This window comes from Manis pentadactyla, chromosome 1 (assembly GCF_030020395.1).
Source record: "Manis pentadactyla isolate mManPen7 chromosome 1, mManPen7.hap1, whole genome shotgun sequence".
Taxonomy (NCBI): Eukaryota; Metazoa; Chordata; class Mammalia; order Pholidota; family Manidae; genus Manis; species Manis pentadactyla.
The window spans coordinates 115,483,262-115,507,057 of record NC_080019.1 but is presented as its reverse complement, the minus strand read 5'-3'; the positions used below and the strand labels follow the sequence as shown (position 1 = coordinate 115,507,057).

The window sequence follows — 23,796 nt, the reverse complement described above, 5'->3', positions numbered from 1 at the left end:
TTTTTTTAATCTAAAACTGAAAAGACATTCAGTTTAGCCATTGGGTGGTAGCCCAAAGCTGCTGCCAGGGCCTCTTTCTAAGGCTCCTGGTTATTTCTCAGAGCAGACAGCACTGCTTTTGGTTCTCTACATCCCACCATTTGTGATGCTCCTTCGTCCCCAAGTCTGCCCACATACTGCGAATCCCTCTGAGTCTATCAGTTCCTCCCATCATAGCTAATCAGTGCTCTGCCCTCCCCTTCACCCTGTCCCCTTTCCACAACGGACAAGGGGTGACCCTAAAGCTTCCAGAGCGTAATTTCACAGGACACAATGTTGCAGATTTCCTTTATATTAGTCCTTCCAGAAGACAGGGATAGGCCAGGCTTTCAAAGCGCCCCTGGCATATGGGCAGGCTCTACTCCTATCTCATCAACATTGCCACTGACAGGCCTGGGACCAAAGCCTGACAGGAACATTAAGAAGTTCCAGTCAACTGGAACATGAAAAGTCCCTGGTTCCAGTCCACCCCACAACCCTCATGTGAAGCAGAAAAATGTGTCGTTTGCCTTTTTTGCCCATATGACTTCTTAGATATAAGAATCAGACTGGTGATTTTTTCCCCTCCTTCTAAAAAGGAAAGCAAAGAAAAAAATGTCCTGTTTGAAGCAGGGAGTTTCTCATGAAGCTTTAAAGAATCATTTGTTCTAATTAAAATGAAAGACGTAGATTTTCTCCATCAAAAAAACAAAAGTCCTATCTATATTACAATATAATTGCTATGCTAAAATATGCTGCATGTTAAAGCACTTATATACTACACAATAGCTACCCAACATTTATGATTTCCATAATTTTTCAGTTTAATGATTTGGAAAAAGCTACCAAGAGTTAGGAGTCATAAATTAGTTACTTGGCTGTGGGCAAGTCACCGAACCTCTCTCGGACTCAATCTTCAGGAATTGGACTAGAATGGTCTCTAAGGTCCCTTTGAGCAATTAAAAAAAAACATTCTGAAAATACAAGGAATCCGAACAATCCAAAGCGGAAAAGGGCTTCTCAAGAGTGATTCGCTCTTCCCACAACTAGAAACTCTCAATCTATCAGAGAAATTATACGACTCTTGCTTCAGTAAAGAGAATTGAACCAAATGACATCTCCCATGTCTTTCAAATGTAAGATTCTTTCATGTTACAGATGACTTCTGGAGACCATACAACTAGAGAATGACATTAATTTAACAGTAAAAGAGAGAGGGAGGGAATGTCATCTTGTAGGTGCGGTAAATGTTGGCTGTTGGGTTAACAAAGCAATGACAGGTATAGCATACCAAGTCACTGTGTAGCTCAAGAGGGATTGTTTGCCTTGGGCCAGGTTGCTAGGTGGTGTAAATAACTCTGCAAACACAACACCCAGCAATGAAAAGGTCTAAATGCCTTCAGTCACTCCAAAGGGAACATACAGGGTTTTACCACACAAAGCCTTCTGATTGCCAATCGGAAAAACTCAGGAGAGCAGAGGGTCACAATCGACTCTCATTTGTTTCGGGCCATGCAGACACTCTACCACAGCGTGCTCCATTGGCTTATTTTCTTAGGGACACAGATCAAGAGTGGCAAATAATAACAATCATCGCAGCATATTCTCTTACATTTATATATTGAGGTGAATTTCCAAAGTGATTCCATGTATTTTAACTCATTTGAGCCCCATGTGAGGCAGGCAAAGCATGTATTATTCCCTTCTCTGAGGAAAACTGAGGCTTAACAATATTTACTAACATTCCCTTTCCTCAACAATGGGAAACTGATCAAGTCCTTATTATATCATCTTCAATTTCCTTAGATACTTTTGTCACAAAAGGTAAGGCAGGATATATCTATCTGTTCATAATTTCAGTATATTTGCATATTTCAGGAAATGGCAGAGGAATATAATACTGTTATAAATTTCAGGAAATAACTTTTAAAAATAAAACTAACAATAGCAATCCTGCAATGTAATAGTATTTTTAAAAGTTGAATTAGAAATGCCTGTTGCACCTGAGGAATAATAAAGGGACCCAAAAATCTATAACAACCCAAACCCAAGTTAAGTTGCAATCTGGTGATGTGATTCTGGAAATAGGTAAGGGTAAATCTTAGTATACTGGGAAGAAAGAAAGAAAAGAACAGTATCTGAAATAGGTGATAAATATCAAGAAACAAAGGTCTTTCTCCAGAAATGATATTGAAAAACTAAATTTAGACTGGTCAAGAATTAAGCAAAGGAGCTAAGCACTGTATATAGCCCATGTTCAAATAAAGGCAGATTTTGGTATAAAGTAAGCATGCAAAAGCTTTAACCCTTCGAAGAAAAAAATTGCCAACATCTACTAAGGCACCTATTATACTTATATTTTTATATACTTTATCTAATTTAGTCTTTATCCTTTCATGGAGGTCAATATCATCATCATTTTACAGATGAGAAAACTGAGGCCCCAAGTGGATAAATAAGTTATCCCAAGTTACAGTTAGTAGATGGCTTATTAGGTGCATCTGATATCAAACTAGGCCCTTTTAGAAAGTTAGCTTTCTTTAGAAAAAGTATATCTAAATTTTGCAGTTTAATTTAGTTACTAGAAACTTGAGAAATTAAAAAATAAAGAAATACATTTTTATCTTTCCTAAAATTGGTAGGCTGCAAATTCCATGAGATGTTGTAATTTAACTCACTCATCTTAGTGACTAAGCTTTAGAGTCAAAAGAATTGGGTTTGAATCCTTACTTAAGTAGCTGTCTTATGTAGGGTAAGCCCTTGAACTCTTTAGGCCATAATCGAATATATTAGTCTTTCTTCCTATGTATTTATAAAATATAATTACTGGATGTTATGCTAGGCATCCCAGGGATAGAAAGATACACAAGATCTGGTTCTCCGCCCTCATCGTTTATTTTCATTAAACTAATTTAGTTGAATCAGAATCACTTTCTTCATTCTTAATCAGTATCATTTTTTAGGATTCTACTCCAAGCAGACAGGTATGCAGGCACAAATGCCCAGAGGCACATAACATAAATGAAGAGTTTTAACACTGACACTTTAGGACAGAGGACTACTGGGAATAATTCTTCAAACCCTGTAGCCAACTAATCCCACCTTGATCATATTCCTGTTCTCCTTTGTTAGTGCCCAAGATGTAGAGCATCTCTGATTTATATTCCCTGGACTGCTCTGTGATCCCCTTCTCTGGCCCCATCTCTCACTGCCCCTCCTACTGTACCCTTCTCTTCCATTTTAACATCTTGGCTGAATGCTCCCTCAACCTCCTTGAATGGATGAACAGTCACAGATGACTTTTTTCTCTTTTTCTTCCTTTCTTACCATCACTGAATCCAACTAATCACCCAAATCCTGTGCATATTCTCATCAGGGAAAAATTGTCAAAAGGTTTTGCAGTGGACAAGAAGAATGTTGAGTACTCTTGCCTAGGGCTCCAGCCCCAGTTTATGTGAGCCTTTCCTTGTTTTTGAGATATTTACAACTCTGAATATTGTAGCAAACATCTAGTAATGCAACTGATTCTTGTCCATAGAATGCAAATTAATTGTATCTGGTGGTATGTGGTTATTAATGTCCTATAGATATGGAGTGGTTTGCCCCTAACTGTACTCTCATTGCAGCATTCCTTATTGCCTACATATTCATGTGTTCTTTGAATTTTCCTTACATCTTACTGATTCCCTCATTAATTAATAAGTGAAATAAAATATTTGATACACATTCATTTTATATGTGTATGAATCATTGTCTTACACTTTAAAAAAGTATCCTTTAACATTCTAAATATCTGAGTTTGTACACTTCTTTCCACTGCAGTAACTCTTTCTAGCATTGTCATTGTCATCTTCACCTACATGTCCTTAATTTTACCTGTCTCTAGTCTCTTCATCCTATTTCACTTGCTCCATAGCCAGAGTGCTTTCTCTAACGTGTAATTCTGAGCATACTACTCAACTTCATAAAATCTCTTAGAATGAAGCCCTAACCCTCTTGGCCTGATTTGCTTTCCTAGCTTCATGTTTGATACAGCCCTGCAATTCTCCAGTCAGATTCATTTCAGTCTCTGCATTCACTACCCTCTCTCTCACATCTGGAATTTAGCACCTGCAGTCCCCTTTGCATGCAACACACTCTGTACACCTCTCTTCACCCAACTTCTTCTTGTTCTATAGGGTTCCTGTCTGTTACCACTTCCTTCCTGGATCTGTCAAGTAGGGGGTTAGATACTACACATCTGTCCTCCTCTAGCAGCCTTTACTCCTTTACTCCTTTGCCACCTCCCCCAACAGCACATATCATCATATAGTAAGCACTCCTTGTTGTTCACCATTATAACCACAGTGCATGGCACAGCATCCAACATCTACTAGTCGTTCAAGGACATATTCTGAAAGCTGAAGTCTCTGTATGGTCCCAGGAGAATAATGGAAACTTTCCTACACAAATCCTTCTCAAGGACTATGACCCATTTCATCCATTCCACCCCATTCCCAACAAAAACAGCACAGGTTAGACTCAAAATAGAGTGTACTTCAGTGTGTTTAGCTTTTAATTTATAGAATCAGAGTAAAATACAGTTGAACCTTGAACACAGAGTATTGCCTCTGCCTCTCAAGGAGGTAAAACAGTGGTCCCTCTTAGTACCTTATGCCTTTAAAAGAACTAATATAAGACACAATTTTAAAGTTCAACATTATAAAAGCAATATAACAATATAACAAAAATTTGAGAAATAGAGAAAAAAATGATTCTGTCACCCTAACTCAAAGATTTTTGGTGTACTTTAACTTTTTTACTTGAAAAACACTTAAATGTAATTCCAATTATGCTGTCCTTCAAACATTGTCTCCTGTTTCTTTTCTCTTACAACTACATCATAAACATTTTTCATACAATTTTGTGGATTTCATCACCACCATTTAAAATGGCAGCATATATTCCATCAATTGACTGTTAAATATGCCTAATTCTTGTTATTCCTGATAGTTATGTTATATAAAGTCACTGCAAATGCTGAATTAGTGAATACTGAACCATTGCTTGTAGGAGAAATGAAGGGTTAGGTTTCTGGTCACAACATTTTCAACTGATCAATATGTAGCTTTGTTTTATGTGTATTTCTGTTTAAAGACACTTTACTTAATATATATTGTTGATTCACTAATACCAAACTCACAGCCAGCAGCACAGTAACTCATGCTTAAGTGAAGCATATCTTCTCTGTAAGACACATCACAGCCTTCTTGCACTTAAGACTACCAGGCAGCACTTCAGCACTAAGCTTGGGGGCTATTTTAAACAGTAAAAACACCAAAAAGCACAAAAATGCAAAAAACAGGGCATTAAGTCGACTTCCAGAAGGACACCTTTTTACAGTGTGAGCAGTGAAATAAGAAAGCACAGAGCCTCACCTTGTTCTCTCACAGCTGAGAGCATGTACTTCAGACAAGTCAAATTTTTCATTGCTCTGCACATGTCTGCAAATGACTGTAAAAGTGCTGCAGGTATTTATTTGGGGATTAAAAATATTTTTAGTGAGTAAAATATACTCAAATTCACAAATACAGAATCTACAAATGATATAAATAATAAATCTACAGTGGTATCAACTGTATTTCTCTATTATTCAATGGTTAGACTATTTCTTTGCTTTCTATTGAAATAATGCTGTCGTTAATATCGTTATGCATAAAACCTCTTCCTCTTTTAGGAGTATTTCCTTAGGAACTACTGGGATTGTTATAATTTTGATAGAGCCTTCTTATTGCAGTAGTATTTGGAGTGGCTCATACCAATTCTTCAGGGCCTTGCTACTTACAAGTGTGGTCCCAGGACTAGGAGCATCAGCATCATATATGAGCTGATTAGAAATGTCGACAAAATCACCCCAGACTAAGTGGATCAGAATCTGGTTTTTAACCCAATCCTCAGGTGATTCTTATGCATTACAAGTCTGAGACACCCCTGATATAAATCAAGGATTCTCAGACTTTAGCATCACCTAGCCCCTTGTTAAAACACAGCTGCCCCGCCCCCACCCCTAGTAGTTCTGATTCAGAACATCTGGGGAAAGACCTGAGAATCTGCATTTCTAACAAGCTCCCAGGGGATGCTGATGCTCTACTTTGAGAACCACTGCATAAGCTGATTCAAGGGTAGGTCTTTTGCAGGTTTCATGTTTTTAAACTGCTAATGCATATTTTTTTCATGGAAGGGAGGGAAAAAATAATCGATTTATAGCTCATTAAAAGAAATCCTCACTGAATAGGGCCAAGTTTTGTGAAGGCGGGTCAGCTAGCCAGCTGGTTACACTTAGTCGTGGCTGGAAGGGGGAGGCCAATATGGATGGATCAACTGAGAAACAAAATAGAGAGGGAAGAAAAAGTTTCTCTCGACACAATCTATAAAATAATTGTGGATAAAATGAGAGTTTCTGTGGCCAGGATTCTCACCTGGCAGTGGCTGACTAGCTCACTGCACACCTGTGGGCAATACATGGTTGTTGACTCTATATAAAGAGCTCCACCCAGTGCTCTGGGAGAGACACGGTGGCAGTGCTGCGAGGCTGCATGAGAGCAGAGGCTGGAGAGGTGGCAGCGCTGAGGACACAGGCCCAGAGGATGGCTGTGTGCGACGACTGTGTGCACAGAGGGGCCCAGAGGACAGCTGTGTGGGACGGCTGTGCAGACAGAGGGGCCCTGAGGCAGAGACCGGCTTGCTGCATGCAGACTCACTCTGAGTGAATGGGATTCTAGTGACTGACCTGCCACCTGGAAATAAAGTTGGGTATAGCCCTTTCACCCCAAGAATGTTCTACTGTCAATTTCTTTGGTCACAGTGAATCCATAGCAAGCTTGCTCAGGGCTGAAACCCATTGGCAAGACAATAATCTATCATTAAAGTATCTGAAAAAAATTCTTAAGTAGTTTTTTATTAACTATATTCTGTGAGTTAGATACAAAAATTGATGGATCTGCTTGGTAAAATGTGTCAAACATTTCTTTTTCAGTTTCCTGTGGTAATGAATGACGAAAGACTAGGTCCCAAAACAAGGCCCCAAAGCTTAATTTCTGTGGCTCTGGCAAAACCTTGTCTGCAACTACCAGGAATAAACCAGAGGAGATTTCTCTTAGAAGATGGAAACCTGGAAACTAGTTTCCTCACTCTGAACCTTCAAGTCTGCCACACAATCAATTCCTGCATAACTATTCTCCAGCGTAAAGATATTTCACAGTATAAGCCATATGTATTTCAGGTACATCACAATTACCATTTCATATTGCTCAGGGGCTTGGCAAAGCTTGAACACAGTCCAAACTCTGTGGTTGGTACTCTGGTGGAGTGACTTTTCCTTCCTGTAGGGGCTCTTTTGCTCTGCATTTATGAAGAACTTCTCTTAGTCAATTCTTTACTTTCCAGTCTTGGACCAAGGCTTCTAGAGTCTGGGTGGCTAGCTGTTCTTTGTTTTTAAAAGTATTCCATGGCCTTTTGAACAGTTGGCAGAAACAAGACAAAGGCTCTTTATAAAATAATCTGTGGCAAAAGCAGTTTGACTCTAACCAAAGCCAATCTCAAAGGTATAAGATTCAGTTAAAGGAACTCCTTATCAAGGTAGATAACATTTTGATCAAAGGAGAGCAGGTGATGGGGAGTAAGTGTTGTTTCAGAGTGTTACGGCAGAAGCCCCAACTGGAGAAAAGATCATTATGGAAAACACAAGGATTATGTGGTTTTCTTTTTCAAAGAAATTCCTACTCTGGTTTCCAGGTCTCTGAGAATACTTAAGAATTTGATTAGAGCCTAGCTTTGATCATTAATATAACCAGTATAAAGCAAATGTTCAATTATTTTCTATTAGACAAACAGATGGAAGGGGATCTGTTCAAAAAATGGCCAGAAATAGGAGGGGGAAGAAGAAGAGAGGGGAGGGAGAACCTGGCAAAGTAGTAAAATTTCTTTTCAAACTAGCTCTTCAGCCCTAGCAGCTGCAATATCAGGTGGGTATTTCCCAGGAGTTTCTATGCTTAGCCAAGAAAAGATTTTAAATCAGTATGTAATTTAGGTCTAGAAAGTACTGACTGAAAATATCCAAAGGTATATTGCATGTTTCTTTGAAGCATGCATATTTATTTTAATTTGTTATGTAAGAAGTAATAATTGGTGGGTAAGTAGTGAAATGCTTAATCTTACCTTAATCAAAAGATTATTTTCTCCAGAAAAAGCAATCACAGCTTTATATTTTGGTGGGCTTGATCTCACTGGTCTCAATTATCCATGATTATCCATGCCTGCAAACAGCCTAATGTGTCCCATTAAAAGGACAGCTACTGCAGACACAGGCACAGTGCCACAGGGGTAACGAGCCTCAGTGGGCTTATTTTGCAAATTGAACCCTTTTAGAAATAGCAACTGTGACAGCCCTCCTCAGGACTATAACAGAATCTCTTTTTTTTTAAAGTGTGGGTTCCAGATTCACTCTTTTGGGTTTAAGGTGGAAACTGCTATCCTGGCTGCCGCCCGCCTATAGTGATCCATCAGCTCAGCCAGTCTTCCGGGGCCATGCTGCCTTTTTTCCCCTACCACCTTTCTCCATTCCTTTGTCTTTGGCTATTTCCTAAGCCCTTCACCCTCAGTTAACTCATTCTTTCACTTCTCTGGCCTCTCTGGAATCTAAAATTTCACTAAAGTGTCCCTTAGTACTGCTCAATTTGACTATTACCCCCAGCCTAAGAATTCAATACAAATTAGCACACTGAAGACAATTACTATCTGTCAGTGGGAAATCCTACACTGTTTTTCCCTATTTTTTTAAAACAATTTAAATTGCACAGTTACTACACATGCTTAGGGTTGCCCTGCAAAAATTCTTTCTGCAAGGTGTTTTTACCACACCACTATACATATAAGGTACTAAATGGAAACACTCTCTGAAATTACAAATTATTATAGCTATTAGGACTAGACATGAGACCTCTCTGCGTGACTATTATACAAGTAAGAAAGGATATGAGAAAAAGTATAGATTGGTGAAATGAACTAAAAAATGAAAAGGAAGTTTTCTGCTTCATAACTGTTAAAATTCATCTTTTTTCTTTGACAAAATCCACAAACTCAAAGCACCAGTTCATCAGCCAAACTTATTTGGAGAATTCTGAAAAGAATAATTTTCAAAAGCTAGCAATTAAAAAAAAAACTTGTTTTTTCAAAGACTGGTTTTTCAAATCTATTTATGGATTTAGCAGGTCTTCATTTTCTCATTTACCATATCCTTCTGCCTGAGTTAGACAAAGATAGGAGATAGTAAGAGAGGGTCAGAGCCATTATGATGAATCTTGCTTCTTAAGAACACTGATAGAAGTCTGGTCAAGGAAAAGGCTACCACACACAACCAAACTGACATTATTGACTGATTATCTGTTACCACATCCCCTCTTAGTCCAGACCACCAGATCACTATTCTAAGGGAGGCTCTCCCTTGACTACAAAGAACAATGGCCAAGACAAGTGACACTTACAGTGGGGACGCCTAAGGGTGGCAAGGTCAGATCTCATCAGGACTCTACAACTGTGCTTCTGAGGAAGGCCCTGGGCAAATCTGAACATAATCTAACCTTTCTGTGTCTCACCTAGATACCTCCACCTGAAATACTTCCAACACTGTCCCCTCCTGCTCAGCTGTAGACGCATCCTCACAGGGACTAAACTATGCAAATGCAGTGAAAGAACTGGAATAAAGGCAGAGTTTAACCAGACTGTCTTAGAAATTGTCACTTGCCTCTTTGAGGTTGGTATTAGCCAGATTCCAAGAGCCCTACAATGTTAGAGGTAGAAAGGACACTTAAGAGCACTAATTTCTAGGGAGGGATAAGGGGGGGAGAAGTAGGGGGGTATTAAGATTAACATACATGGGGGGGTAGGAGAAAAGGGAGGGCTGTACAACACAGAGAAGGCAAGTAGTGATTCTACAACATTTTGCTATGCTGATGGACAGTGACTGTAAAGGGGTTTATAGGGGAGACCTGGTATAGGGGAGAGCCTAGTAAACATAATATTCGTCATGTAAGTGTAGATTAGTGATACCAAAAACAAAGCAAAAAAAAAAAAAAAAAGGGCAGTTCCTGTGTGGTAACCTCCAACGAGTTCTACACAAGGGTATAAAGGGCATATAAAAGTGTAGGCAAAGGGTCTGTTTGTGTTTATACAGAGGATCAAAGCCTAATTGGGCTACCCCAAAAATGAACTAAGATACGATATGAAAAAGAACTTCCAACATCTGCACTCTCTGGAAGACTCATGCCAGAAGATGATCATCAAAAAACCCCAACAAAGATCCACGCACTGCTACAGCTGTAGATGCACTCATCCCACCAGTTCCTGGACTTGCCATGGGAATGAGGAAGGAGATATCTAAGCTGGCCTGTGCATACAGTAAAACAACAAATTTGACTGGATCTATACTGTTGGAACTCAACCAAGAATTTGGAGAAGTGCAAATTGTAGCGCTCCAAACTCTTACAACTACAGACTATTTACTGTTAAAAGAACATATGGCATGTGAACAGTCCCCAGGAATGGGTTGTTTTAATTTGTCTGATTTCTCTCAGACTGTTCAAGTTCAGTTGGACAATATCCACCATATCATAGATAAGTTTTCACAAATGCCTAAGGTGCCTTAATGGTTTTCTTGGTTTCACTGGAGATGGCTGGTAATTACAGATATGCTTTGGTTATGTAACTATACTCCTATTATGTTAATGTGTGTGTGCAATTTAAGTAGTAGCTTAAAACCTATACATGCTGAAGTTACTCTACAAGAAGATATGTCAAAGAAATAATCAATCTTCCCATGTTTTCTTCCACCTGCTACTTCTATAGCTTTTCTTCTTCCTTCCTAATTACAACCCTTAAATAGAATTCGTGCCTCATATCAAATTTACCGAGTGTCATAATTCCTCCAAGTGGTAAAGATACCTCAAGACAAATGCTGGGCATAGAAGCCACAGGGCATAAATATGCAAAGAAGTAAAAAGCTAACCTTTTCAAACAATAAGGCTTCCCTCTCACTTACCAACTTCACATTTCCCTGTATGGCCCCGGAAGATGACTGGTTAGCCAGAGACGGGTAAGATTCCTCAAGGGAGGAACAACCTAAGACAGGCACAGTCGCAGGGGGGCCATCAGGTGAGAAATTGGGGATCAACAGAGGTGAGGCTTAGAACCTCACCCCCCCTGTTCTGAGAGAAATCTTCTGCATACGTGGATGTTTTATTGCCCTGGTCTAGCTTGGATTAACACATAGTCTACAGGCACACACCTGATCATCTACATTTGCTCTCTTACAACACTAAACTATGTTTTCTACCTTTATCTTGTATCTACCTACCACTTCAGCATTTTATTAAAAATAATAATAATAAAGAGAGAAATGTGGTATCCACATATAAATCAAGTATAAAAACCAAATGAGTATTCATATTTGAACTGACTGTTTAGAGTTCATAATGCATGAGCAAAACCGAAAGTTTCTGTGATGACTGCCCTTGTACTACTGTTCACTGTGTAACTTATTCATTATGTAAGAATTCGTTCTCCATCTAAGAACTTGTTTGTTATGCCTCAGAAGATTGGAGACTGACGAAAATTAGGCTTGGGGTGGATTAATGATTGTGCATTGAGCATTGACTCCCCTATACAGAATTTTATTGTCGTTAACAACCATTTGATCAATAAATATGAGAGATGCCCTCACAAAAAAAAAAAAAAAAAAGGACAGACTTCCAATGGTAAAATAAATAAGTAACCGGGATGTAATGTATAGCATAAGGAATATAGTCAAGATATTGTAACAGCTTGGTAGGGTGATAGCTGGAACCTAGAATTATGTATATAAATGTTCTACCACTGTGTTGTACACTTGAAACTAATGTAATGTAATACTGTGCGTCAACTACCCTTCAATAAAAAATAATTATTTAAAAAAAAAAAAAAAGATCACTAATTTCATCTCATACGGTATAAACCAAAGCTGAGGACGATTTTTTTAAAGTTGAGAGAATTGTCTTGCCAAGGATGACCTGAGACTGCTACACACTTCAATTTCGGTCTAGCTCTTTTTCCATTGCATCTGTGCCTAACAGCAGGTAAACAGAAAGCATGTTGATTTTATCCATTTTAACATACTAATCTTCCAGATAAAGAAGGCAGGTAAGTGCTGGCATAATAGAATCTTATTATTGAAAGCTTTACATCAGGGGTTCAATTCACCCTCTGTTCAAGGTGGTGCATGTAAATCATCTGCTAATGCATAAAAAGTAGAAGAAATTTTAAGTGTCTCCAGTGTTGCCTACCCTGGAGGTTCTCTGCCCAACTCCTCTGAGAACTAGAACATATCCCCCTCATTCACTGTCACTGACCATGCAGGGATTCTCAGTGGTGACATTATGGACGGACACCGCCAACCCCCCTACACACATCCACACATACTTAGAAAGATCTATCCTGCAAGCAAAGTTTGAAAAAGCTTCCCAAGCACCACCCCAGCCCTGGCCTCCACCCAGTGGAAAAATCAATGATCCAAAAAACTGGTTTTTATAGAATGAACAAGTATGTATGGAGTATCTACTTTGTGTTAGGCACAGAGTATAAAATGGTGAGCAAAAATTTAATACTGCATATTCACTTTGAGTTTTATTACTTAGAGGAAGCTCTCTTTATACACCCAAGTGCCTGACTTGGTCAAGGACCAGCCCCTGAGTTTGCTAGTTCCTTAATCTCTTTGAGGAATCTGTACGTGTACATACACCATACAATGGAAAAGTTCCTCTTTGACGTTACCCCATCTCCAGTGCTCTCTAGTTCCTTCCCACCTTAATTTTTCTCCTTAACAATTATCACTGTCTAAACACAATTTGCTTATTATTTGTCTTCCCTAACAGAATAAGCCCCCAGGAGGCCAAGAATTTTTCCTGTCTTTTTTTTTTCACTGCTGTGTATCCAGTATCTAGAACACATAGTAAATGCTTAATATTTGTCGATTAAATGCCAACACTTCTATACCTGCCAATTCTATTCGATACATCCTATTTCCCATTAAGTTCTCCCCAACATTTCCCTCAGTCATTCTCTCAAGCCCCATATATTGTCCCCAGCTTCTTAGGATTTTTCCTGCCAGCTACATCTAGGCGGAGTATAGCTAGGCTGAGTCCCATGATTAGCTTGTAAGTGGTAATATTCATCTTCCCCACACTCTTTTCTACTGTACTTGCTATGCTGACACTTAACCCTATATTACTCACACCATCCAAATTATCTTACTCTTTGTCCAGTCCAGAGCATTCCAAGATATCTTAGATTCATGCTGGACTGTACCAATAACAATTTATAGTAGTACTCAATGCACAAAATCGGGGGCATACAGAAGAAAGAGAATGGGATTAAGAATTAGAGCTGGGTTTGAAAACTGAGTATGATGTGCACTACGATCTGGTGTCTTTGGCTGAGCCAGCAACATTTCTGAGCCTGTTTTCTTAGCTGCAAAATGGGAGTAATAGTTCCTACATCATATCTTATCTAAATCTTTCTCCCATACCCTTAAGGAAGAATAACAAACATAAAGCAGGAGTGTGATATTTATTAAGTGACTTTTTTTTAAATAAAAGAGTGTTCTTGGTGGATGCTTTTTATTTTACTCAAAATTGCAAGAGTCAGGCTGCCACCTAGCAGAACTGGTCATCTTGGCTATCTTGATTCATTTGAATTCCCCAAGCAGTCAGTGTGGCTGCAGCACACAGAGCAAGGGCAGGTAGACAGTGCAAACCAAACTGACCGGTTCTGCCATCCAAAGTATGGTTGTTCGTCATATACCAGTGGATATGGCCTCTGGCCCTTAGGAATAGGAACCATTCTTATGACAGTCCCCCAGGACATGGCCCTGGTTTGACTGATTTTGTTTACTAAATAAATTAATCCCTACTTCTGGAGTAGCTTCAATTTTTAAACAGAAAGCCATCTATTGACAGTCACTGATACACAGGATTTTATTGTTTGATATTAAACAATTAAGAGTTGTTTTTTTTTCCCTACAAGTACACTATACATGAAAATAAATATAATCTAGAATACAGCCACTAGGAATGGAGAGAGGAGATTCTATATCCACTCTGTGCCTTAAAGGGATAGTTGTACTTTAACAAATCCACAGTGCAGACTATAACTCTTTCATGGAAATAAAGCTCTCCCTTGGCAAAATGTACATAATAGTCTGTGAACACTTCTCAAGGTGAGTTTGATTATGTAAACACATTTTAAGAAATTCCAAAAATTCAGTCTTTGATCTAACAGTGATCTCGTAAACTTCAGAAATTTAAAAAGACTTTGAAATTGCTACTTTCAACAAAGTCTCTGAAGGTACACAAAAAAAGAAAATGCTGAAATAAGTCTAGATACTTACAAACATATTGTATCATTTGTTCAACCCAGCAAATAAAAAATAGTAAAATATGAAACCATAGTTGTCTGAGTGTGAGGCTAACAATCTGGTTTAGAATCAGGCAGAAGTTTTCCCTTCTGTAACTAGCAAAATCAAACGCATTCAGAAAAACAAAATAAGGGAAGGCAATGCCAAGCTGAGAAGCAAAAGAAAATTATAAATCCTCAGGTAATTTTGAAATGAAATGAGTTTGTAGCTGGAAGATATATTAGTAAGAATAATTCAAAAGATATCATTAGAGCCATACTTCAGAAGATGTTTAATGAGAAAAGATTACAATATGAAAATCTTAAAACTAAGTATTAATCATAAAAGGTAAACATGACAAGGCTGGATGGTAAGACCATCTCTCACTGGAAAGAGCAGCCAGTACACCCTGCAGACTAAAAAGCACTCAGAGTTGAGGCAGTTGGAAAACGCTGTTAGATTATTTGGGTTGAGGGGCTACCCCAGGAGTAGAATATGTCTCAATGTCACATCCCTCTTCTTACAACTACTGTAAGTTTCATCAGAATAGAGCAGAGCCCTAGGAAACATATTCAATCACAGACACTTTTTGCTAAAACTTCAATCGAACTTTCAAACCAACTTAATACATCAGAACTTTCCCATGGTTCCCCCAAACAGCGGAATAAACTGAGAAGTTGGAAGTTCACTTTAGAAAAATATTGATGTGTATTTTTATGTACTCTACCCTATGGAATATATCAAGAAGCCACTTCTCAGTTTTCATTAGGCTATATTTTTAAAAATCAGAGTTCAATGATAATTCTCCTTTTGCCTCTGGTATAGGCTTTTAGGTTTTGAAAATGTAACTAAAATGCACAGTCACATAGCAATGCATATTGCAAATATGTATAAATACACCTCTGTAGGTCCCATAATAAAAGCTCTGGGAAAAAAAAATGGTTGGACAAGTATTCATCTTTCCCAAATTGCAATTTCAAGATGTTATACAATTATGAAACAAAGGCAAGGTGAAGGGTGAGCAACAACAGAAAGAACAGCAGAAGGGAAGGCAGTGCTCAGCAGGATAGAGCCTGCTCTGTCTAGCTGACCCAGCTTTTCCCAGCACCTTTCTGGTACCAGTTCTGGGCTTTTCCTGTAATACAATGCCCATCATCTCTCAGAGAAGTGAATCTCCTTAAAGGAAAACCTTAAAGGAAAAGCATCTAGAGGTAACGTGCAGAACCGTAAATGAAAAATGTCCACGTCTAGCAGGCAGACATGCAAAGGAAAACCAGCTGTCAGTTTCAGAGGCTCCTAGCTGTAACAGGGTTTCAGGTTTCTCTTTGCCTCTGTCTCTGTCTGTCTCTCTCACCGTGTCTCCCTTAATAATATCAGCTTTCTAATCACCTCAAATCACAAATACATTCTCCATCTGTCCTTGTGAAATAAATGCTGATGAAACAAAAATAGAGTGCGATACTCACAACAATGAAGAATTCCTACACATGCCGTTCCATTTTCTTGCTTTAAAAGATGGAAGGTTAATTTTAAAAGGCTTGCAGAATTAGGAAAATAAGGGAGAGGTGGATTCCACCCACACAATCCTCCAGCCCACCGCAAAAGAGCCCAAAGGCTTGCTGACGTCACAGATTCATGAATGGATGTAAATTGGGCTGGCTGAGGATTCCGCACAGTCCTCACAGTGGTGTGTGCCTTGAAAAAGAAAGGGAGGGCTCAGAGCAGGCCCAGCCAATAGGCTGCACACAGTCATGGCCTGCCTTCTTTTAGAAGGAATCTGGTCACAGAATAAACAGAGCCCGCCAATCAGGTGTCGGCCACTGCCTCAAGACAGACTAGCAGCTTGAGGAGTGTGTGTGTGTGTGTGTGTGTGTGTGTGTGTGTGTGTGTGTGTGGTCATGAAAACATTATTATTGCTATTGAATGAGGGAATCAAAATAGAATTTTGGTGGAATTAATGCTAAATGCATATAGAAGAAATCGCAGTCTTATTCATTAGAGCTTTTTTTCTTTAACCCTTTCCTTGCGGTTCAGTAATGTGCCTGATCTGGTATTATAAAAACAAATCCAAGTCAGGGAAATCGTTTCAAAAACTGGTGGCCAGTAGACATACATGCCCTGCAAACCAAGACTCGTAAAAGCAAAACAGTAGTGAAATGATGGGAAAAATAACCTTGATTAAGGAATATAAATATGTGAGTCAATATTACATAAATGTAATTATTTTGTAGAACAGTATCTGCTGACCTTGGTGATGTATCAGAAGTGGGTGTGAAAGAGTAATTTACCACTACATTTAAATAAGGTAGAACAACTACTCACTGGTTTATTAAACTTTTGATATTCAATTAAGACACAGCTCCAAAAGAGCCCTTAATGATTCTTAGGGCAAATTTTGCTTTTAGTAAGATGCCTTATTATTAACAGCAAAAACAGCTAAGTTAAATTCACTCAAAGAGCTCGTGACATTTAAAATGTTTTTCTAATTTAAAAAATTTTAACAGCTTTACTGAGGTATAATTGATATACAAAGAACGACACATATTTGATGTGTACAAATTGATGAGCTTGGAGGTACGCAAACACCAGTGATACCATCACTACTGTCAAGGTAGTAGATACAGTCAACATCTCCCACTTTCCTTGTGTTCCTTCGTGTGTGTGTGTGTGTGTGTGTGTGTGTGTGTGTTAAGAACATTTTACATGAAATCTACCCTCTTAGCAAATTTTGAAGTGTACAATATGGTATTGTTAACTATAGGCACTATTTTGTACATACACAAGTGGGACTACATCAAAATAAAAAGCTTCAATCAACAGAATGTAAAGGCAACCTACAAAATAGGAGAAATATTTGAAAACCATATATCTGATAAAGGGTTAATTTCCAAAAAAAATGTAAGAACCTTATACAACTTAAGAGCAAATATATAAATAACTTGTGACATTTCTTTACTCTTTATTTAAAAAGTTTTCAAAGTCACACAAAAGTGGACATTAGTATAATTTGTTGTCCCCGTACTCCATCATGCCATTTCACAATTACCAGTACTTTAGGAAATGGCCTCAAATTCTTGAAACTGGAACAATATTATTAATAAAAGGCCTTGGTTATGAGGTTTCCAGTGACCAAAAGCATTCTTAACAGACATCTACTCTATCTCTCAATCAGATTATTTGTACAGCTGAGAGAAGGAAAGCGGTTGCCGGTTACTATGTGGTTATGGAAGGCTCAAACCTGACAATAGTAAGTACTGCAAGCTGCTTAGCTCATTTGGAAAAAAAAATTTCCAGGACTACTTTACACACAGCAAAGATGTTCAGTGTACTGTTCTATATACTCAAGAAATAGAGTATCACTGGCAAACAACGTAGTCAACAAATTTCTCTAACAGAACTTATGGTGAAATATCACTATAGAAATGACAGACCAAAGAAGTGAAGTTTTCCCATGTAAGACAAGAGTGCTAAGACCAGTGCAGTACTGGTATACTCCTAGTGGGTCTGAGTGTACCACACTGGCTTTTATCAGTATGTCCATTATTTTAGAACACATAAGTAGAAAGAAGACGAAGGATAGACATCTGTTTCTTTCAGCAGCAATCAAAGCCAACCAGCACATACTAAAAGAATCAGATTTATAAAAAGTATTTTTTTACCAAAATAATACAGACTAACTACTAGAAGGAGGCAACCTCTCTGTGGAACATGTCAGTAAGATAGCCAAATCTGTTACAGAAGTTAATGTGTTTGCTATAAGGTTTGACAGTAACATCGTTATTCAGTAAGTCCACCAGGGATCAGGGTATTTTCTCATGTCATTCAACAGAACAGTCTGTAAATGGTTCTAAATTCAGTCATCAAAGATATTGGCTCAATAAGCAACCTGGCAAATAAAAACTAGCTGGCTTTATGGACTTGGCACTTTAGTAAGTGGAACTTGGTTTGGGTTAGCATGCTTCCCTGTACCACAGTGATATCAACTATGCCAACAAAAATTTCTCCATGTCAAATATCATGGAAATCACTGGGAAGCTAAGTTGTCACCCCAAATTCCAGAAACCATAGAGGCCCTTCTTGGAGGAAGCCATTGTTGTTTTCAGAAAAGAAGAAAGGAAGGTAGAGGCACGTGAAAATGTATATTCTAGAGCAGCTCTCCTGAGAACTTCCTGACATGATGGAAATATGCTGCATTTGCATTAATATAGTAGCCACCTGTGGCCACTCAGCATTTGAAATATAGTTAGTGGGATTGAGCAACTGAATTTTAATCTTTATTTTATTTTAGTTAATTTAAAATTTAAAATAGTTGTATGTGGCTACTATATAGGACACTGCAACTCTAGAGATGCTAAGCCAAATTCCATTATCACAAGTAATTTTTATTTCCGCATGTGGGCATGGTAAGTGTGGAGGACTACAAAGCCATTATCAAGGTGAGTAAGGTCTTTTAAGAATCAAATGAACTTCAAATTTTCAATAATGACTGGCAGATAACTTGAGTCTTGTTTCCTAAGAAGATATTCAAATCTCATAATCAGAAAAAAATCTAAGAGTAGAAGTTAAGGTACAAATTATTCTGCTATAAAAATATGAAATATTCTAGGATTGCTTTTTCTTTAGGAAAATTGTGTTTTTTAAAGAAAAATAACTCATTTAAGCCAGAGTCTAAGAGAAATCCAAAGTATTATGACCTAGTAGCAATTTTTTGTCAGAAATACCAGGAAAAATATGAGGACTTCAGTGCTAATGCATGAAGATTAAGATTTCCTTTACAGATACCAAAGTATAGTAGTTAAAAGCTAGTAAAGAGGCCTGGGTTTAAATCCAGACTCTGTCACTTATTAGTTATATAAGTTCAGGTAAATCTCAGTTCCAGTTTTCTCATCATTAAAATGGGGATAATAATAGTCTTCGTCAAATATGTGAAAGTTAAATAAAATAATACATGTAAAGACTTTAGCACAGTACCTGCATATAGAAAATAAAGAGTAAATGATACGGTAGTTATTTTTGTATTATAGTTGTCATTCAAATACCATGGGTCCTTCTACTCTCTGAACAAGGGAATTTCAACAACTGTGCGAATCCAGGAATAAAAACTATAGAAGAAAATACAATATCTTTATTTTGCTTATAATAAAGCTTGAACAGATCTTTGAAGGAAATTTTTTAAAGTATGTATTAGTGACACGTCTTCCAAAGAAAATCTCATCTAATCATTTTCCTCTCGAAGTTTGGGGTATGCTCTCTGAGGTTCTGAAGATGAGTGGGAAAAAACCCTCAGAAAATTAAGCTAGGTGACTAAAAACTTTCTTTATAAAAAAAAAAAAGCTAAATTTTCCTATACAAAGATGTAGTTTGTACACAATGACATGAACTAATATGGAAAACAATCTCTCTACTAGAGATTGTACTCTAAAGGTACACATAATTATGGCAAACTTTGAAGAATATTATGAATTAAGTGGATTTGAAGTCCTTAATATCTTTTATCAAGGGACAATAAAACATCTAGTCAGCTGGAGATGAGCAACTGTCTAGAGATTTTATATGCTGTTTAGAATAAATCTTAACAGCTTAATGAAGTTTTAATGTATTCTCCCAGTCAAAGGGATGCATATAAACAAGGGATGTAAGAATTCTTCTCTGATCAATAATGAATATGCACTGGAAGAAATCAAAAGCAAATGTATTTCTCAATTAATAAAATATTTAACTTCCCTGAAATACACCCTTCCATAATATACAAATTCTGGCAAGATACCAGAAACAACCTTTGTGGGACTAAAAATTTTATCTTCAGTTTATAAGGGCATTTTACATATTAAAAAAGTAAAAGAAAACTTCAAACATTACCCCTCCACATAGAATTCGTACTACTTTTTAAGAGGCCATGTTAAAAAATACTTAACCATCTAACTTCTGTTCTTCTGATCCTGTTTTAGTCTCCCCTTTTCTTTAGGTAGATACAAGCTGGCATTTCTACTTTAGCTTCAGAACAACAACAGAACTGAAGATCAAAATACAGGAAGAGTGAATATCTACCTTTCTTTTATTTTTCCTTTTTAAGTCTGCTCCTGAATCTTCTCCTTTGAGGAAGATCTCTGTCCACGACTTACAGTACAGGTGGTTCAGATGGAGGGAACCCTCCTGAAGCTAGAGCTGCAAGAATGAGCATGTGGCACAAGGCTGGCTGACTCACCTGGAAAGCCATGCCTTCTGTGCTAAAGTATCTTCTTTATATAATTGTGCTCAGTTAGAGTTTCATATGTCTAAATTCCAGAAATAATAACTGGAAACAATCTCGTCCTAGACATCCTTTGAAAAGAGTCTTCTACTTCACTTTACAACTACAAAATACTTCAACATAGGGTAGAAATCAGTCCCCTTTAATATGCTAGAAAATTAAGGTTCAGGAAAATCGGCTCATCTCATCTTGCTATATCTCAACTCTATAATCTACTGACTATACTTTGAAATTCCATCTACTACTCCTTGCCCCTCCCCTACTAAAGACCTGCCAATGACTATCCAACGACTAAAAATTAAAAGTGAATAACAAAAGTGACAATGCAAAGATGAAAAAGCCAGGGAACTCTGGTAAGAATAACTACACAAGATGGTGAAAGTGTTAAATTAGTGTGGTAGGCAGGAATGTTTTACTTGAGGTTGGAGAACATAATAAAAGGAAATTCACTGACGTATGTGGGTGAGAATATTCTTCCTTGTATGGGATTTTCCTACATAATGCAAAACGTTTAGCACTCCCATGACTGAAACACCTGCTCCCTTTGTCATAGCTAAAAAAGTCCCCCATGTATCTGTCTCCCTAGGCACTAAGGGAGTGGGATTGCCCCAGTTTGAGACCTATAAATTAGGCTATTGACTGGTGCTCTCTGCTGCCCTCTGTTGACATAGAGAGGTAAGACTAAGCCCTTTGCAGAAAAATGTGACCTGACCCTTGCAGAAAAATATCCCAAGAACAAAGATGCCTGGCATTGAGGCTTAGCGAAAGCTCTGGGAATTGAGGTGAGGCTAAATAAAGGCTGGAAGCCATTCTTCCTGGTCCAGATTACAGCCAGTACTTGCTGTTTGTTTGTCTTTGGCAAGTTGACACATTTGTAAAGGGAATAAAAGTTTGTCCTTATACAAACACACCCTATTCTTAGACTGAGTTTGCCCAAGGCTTGACTAAGTCTTCTTCTCTTTCTGATAGAATGATTATTTTGAGCTGGGTGGTTACAGTCAGGTATAAAAAGGAGGTGAACTGGAACTGGACCATGAAGGGGAAGGATCTGGGAAAACTGGATATAAGAGAACAAGGACAATTGTTTCAAGGTAGTCCATATCAAAAGTAAAACTGGTAAGGCATATAGCAGTACAGGATTATACTGAAGAAGTGCAGTAGAGAACTGGAAATCAGCCTGGGTAAGATGTTAACACTGACTCAGTAAACTGTGGCCTTTTAAGAGGAGCTTTATACAATATCCATAAATAGGCTCACACTATATAGATTCAGACTCAGCACTACAGTCAGGACTTTATTATTAACACTAATGAAGGGAACAGAGAAGATAGAACCCAAAAATATTTCAGGGAAAGATCTGTTTTAAAGTTTGCCCATAAATATAATTAATTGTATGTGATATTCAGGGAATATATTTAAAACCAAATGATGAAGCCACAGTGCAAAGCTCTTGGTTTTCTATTACATGTAATCATGCCACCCATGAAAAACAGGGTACATAGTACTAGTGCCACTTCGAGCAACCTGAACCAAATCTACCCACTTACCTGTCTTTCCTTCTATCTATAATAAATGTATTTTTAAAATCTTACTGCTTCATAGATTCTGATCTAATCTCAACTAGGTTGAGAATTAAAGTTTTGTATTAACATTCACTATACAAGCAATCAGAAGATAGGGTAGGTTGTTGGTATGTTTGTGGGGGTGCTGGATATAGTGTTTATTTAGATGCCCTGAAAAATCAATTTATAAATGAAATGCAATGCTTTTATTGACTGTCATCTATGCTCAAGGTACCTTGACATGTAGGGATAAATCGCAAATCCTGACCTCAGACTATTTCCTTAGAAAGAAACACAATAAATAGTAGAATAAAAATTGTTACAGTGGCTTAAAATCATAACAGAAAGCACAGTAGTGGAGACTGTGCCCCAGTATCCAATCTCCTCTTTTTCCCTTTAGCTATAGAATCCTTACACACTCATAAAGTTTGAGGCAGGTACACGTCATGCTGCTAGACTTCTCTATTCTCTTGGCTGTAGATGTGACCATATGACTGATTTCTAGTCAATGGGATGTGAGTGATAGTGATGGTTACAACTTCCAGGTTTCTCAGAGGTGAAGCTCCTTGTCCTGTGCTCTCTTCCTTCCCATGCTGAGTCAGCTTCTACCATGCAAAAGATGACTGTGTCCCAGGCAATGGGAGAGCGACAAACAGAAGTAGCTTTGGGCTTTGAATGATCTAGTAAATTAGTTGTCTATCTATGCCAGAATACCTGCCTATTTTAGGATTGTTATTGAAGGCTGAAATAACATTCTTTCCTTTTTGAGACACCAAGTTTTGTTGAGACTCTGTCACTGCTACTTAGTCTGTATTCCAACTAATATATCCTGTTACTAGGGGGTATATGGTTATATCCTAAACCATGACTGTTGCAAACATCCTCAGAAAAAGTACGGAGTCAGAGAATCTAGGAGCTAGGAGACACCTTAACTCAAACCTACTGTCTCCTTTTTTTTTACATGTGAAGAAACTGAGGTTCAGAGATTTGTCCATAGTCCTGAGATTTGTGGCAGAGCCAGGAATTGATCCCAGGTCTCTGAGTGTTTCTGTATTACATCATCCTGTCTATCTGTGGGATAATAGTGACCACTAATGTTGCCTCTTTCTTTTCCTGACTCAAGCAGTTAAGATGCACTCAATATTCCAGGGACATAGACTTCTGTCCTTGGTTCTAAAGGAAAGCCAACAAGAATTTTAAAAATCACATGTTTTCTCTCAAAGGTATCTGCAATCTAACATAAGAGAAAATACTGGCATAACTATATGGTACTAGTAAAACAAGGACACTCAAACAAGCAATCAAACTAAGCAATTAATCAGAGATCCACAAGCTCTAAGTGGTCATAAAAGTATTATAAAAGCAATTGGTCTCCTGATTACAAGTGCTTTGGAAATACAGAAAATATGATTCAAGAATACTTGAATCAATCAACACAAAGAAATAAAAGGCATCCAGATTGATAAGAAGCCAAACTGTCACTGTTGGCAGATGACATGATATTG

At 37.9% G+C, this 23,796-nt stretch overlaps 1 protein-coding gene across 10 annotated transcripts in view; it reads right to left on the bottom strand.

Annotated features, from left to right (window-relative positions):
• MAP3K13 (mitogen-activated protein kinase kinase kinase 13) overlaps positions 1–23,796 on the bottom strand; it is a 171,341-nt gene that overhangs the window by 72,815 nt on the left and 74,730 nt on the right. For 2 of the 10 annotated variants that reach the window (XM_036933219.2, XM_036875069.2), the window contains exon 1: positions 15,946–16,341. The exons of 6 other annotated variants lie outside the window; for them this stretch is intronic. The gene's annotated coding sequence lies outside the window, so the exon portion shown is untranslated. Of the gene's footprint in view, positions 1–5,435; positions 5,529–15,945; positions 16,342–23,796 lie in introns of those variants that run through there. 2 more of the 10 variants (XM_057500787.1, XM_057500796.1) reach the window with 2 other exon arrangements.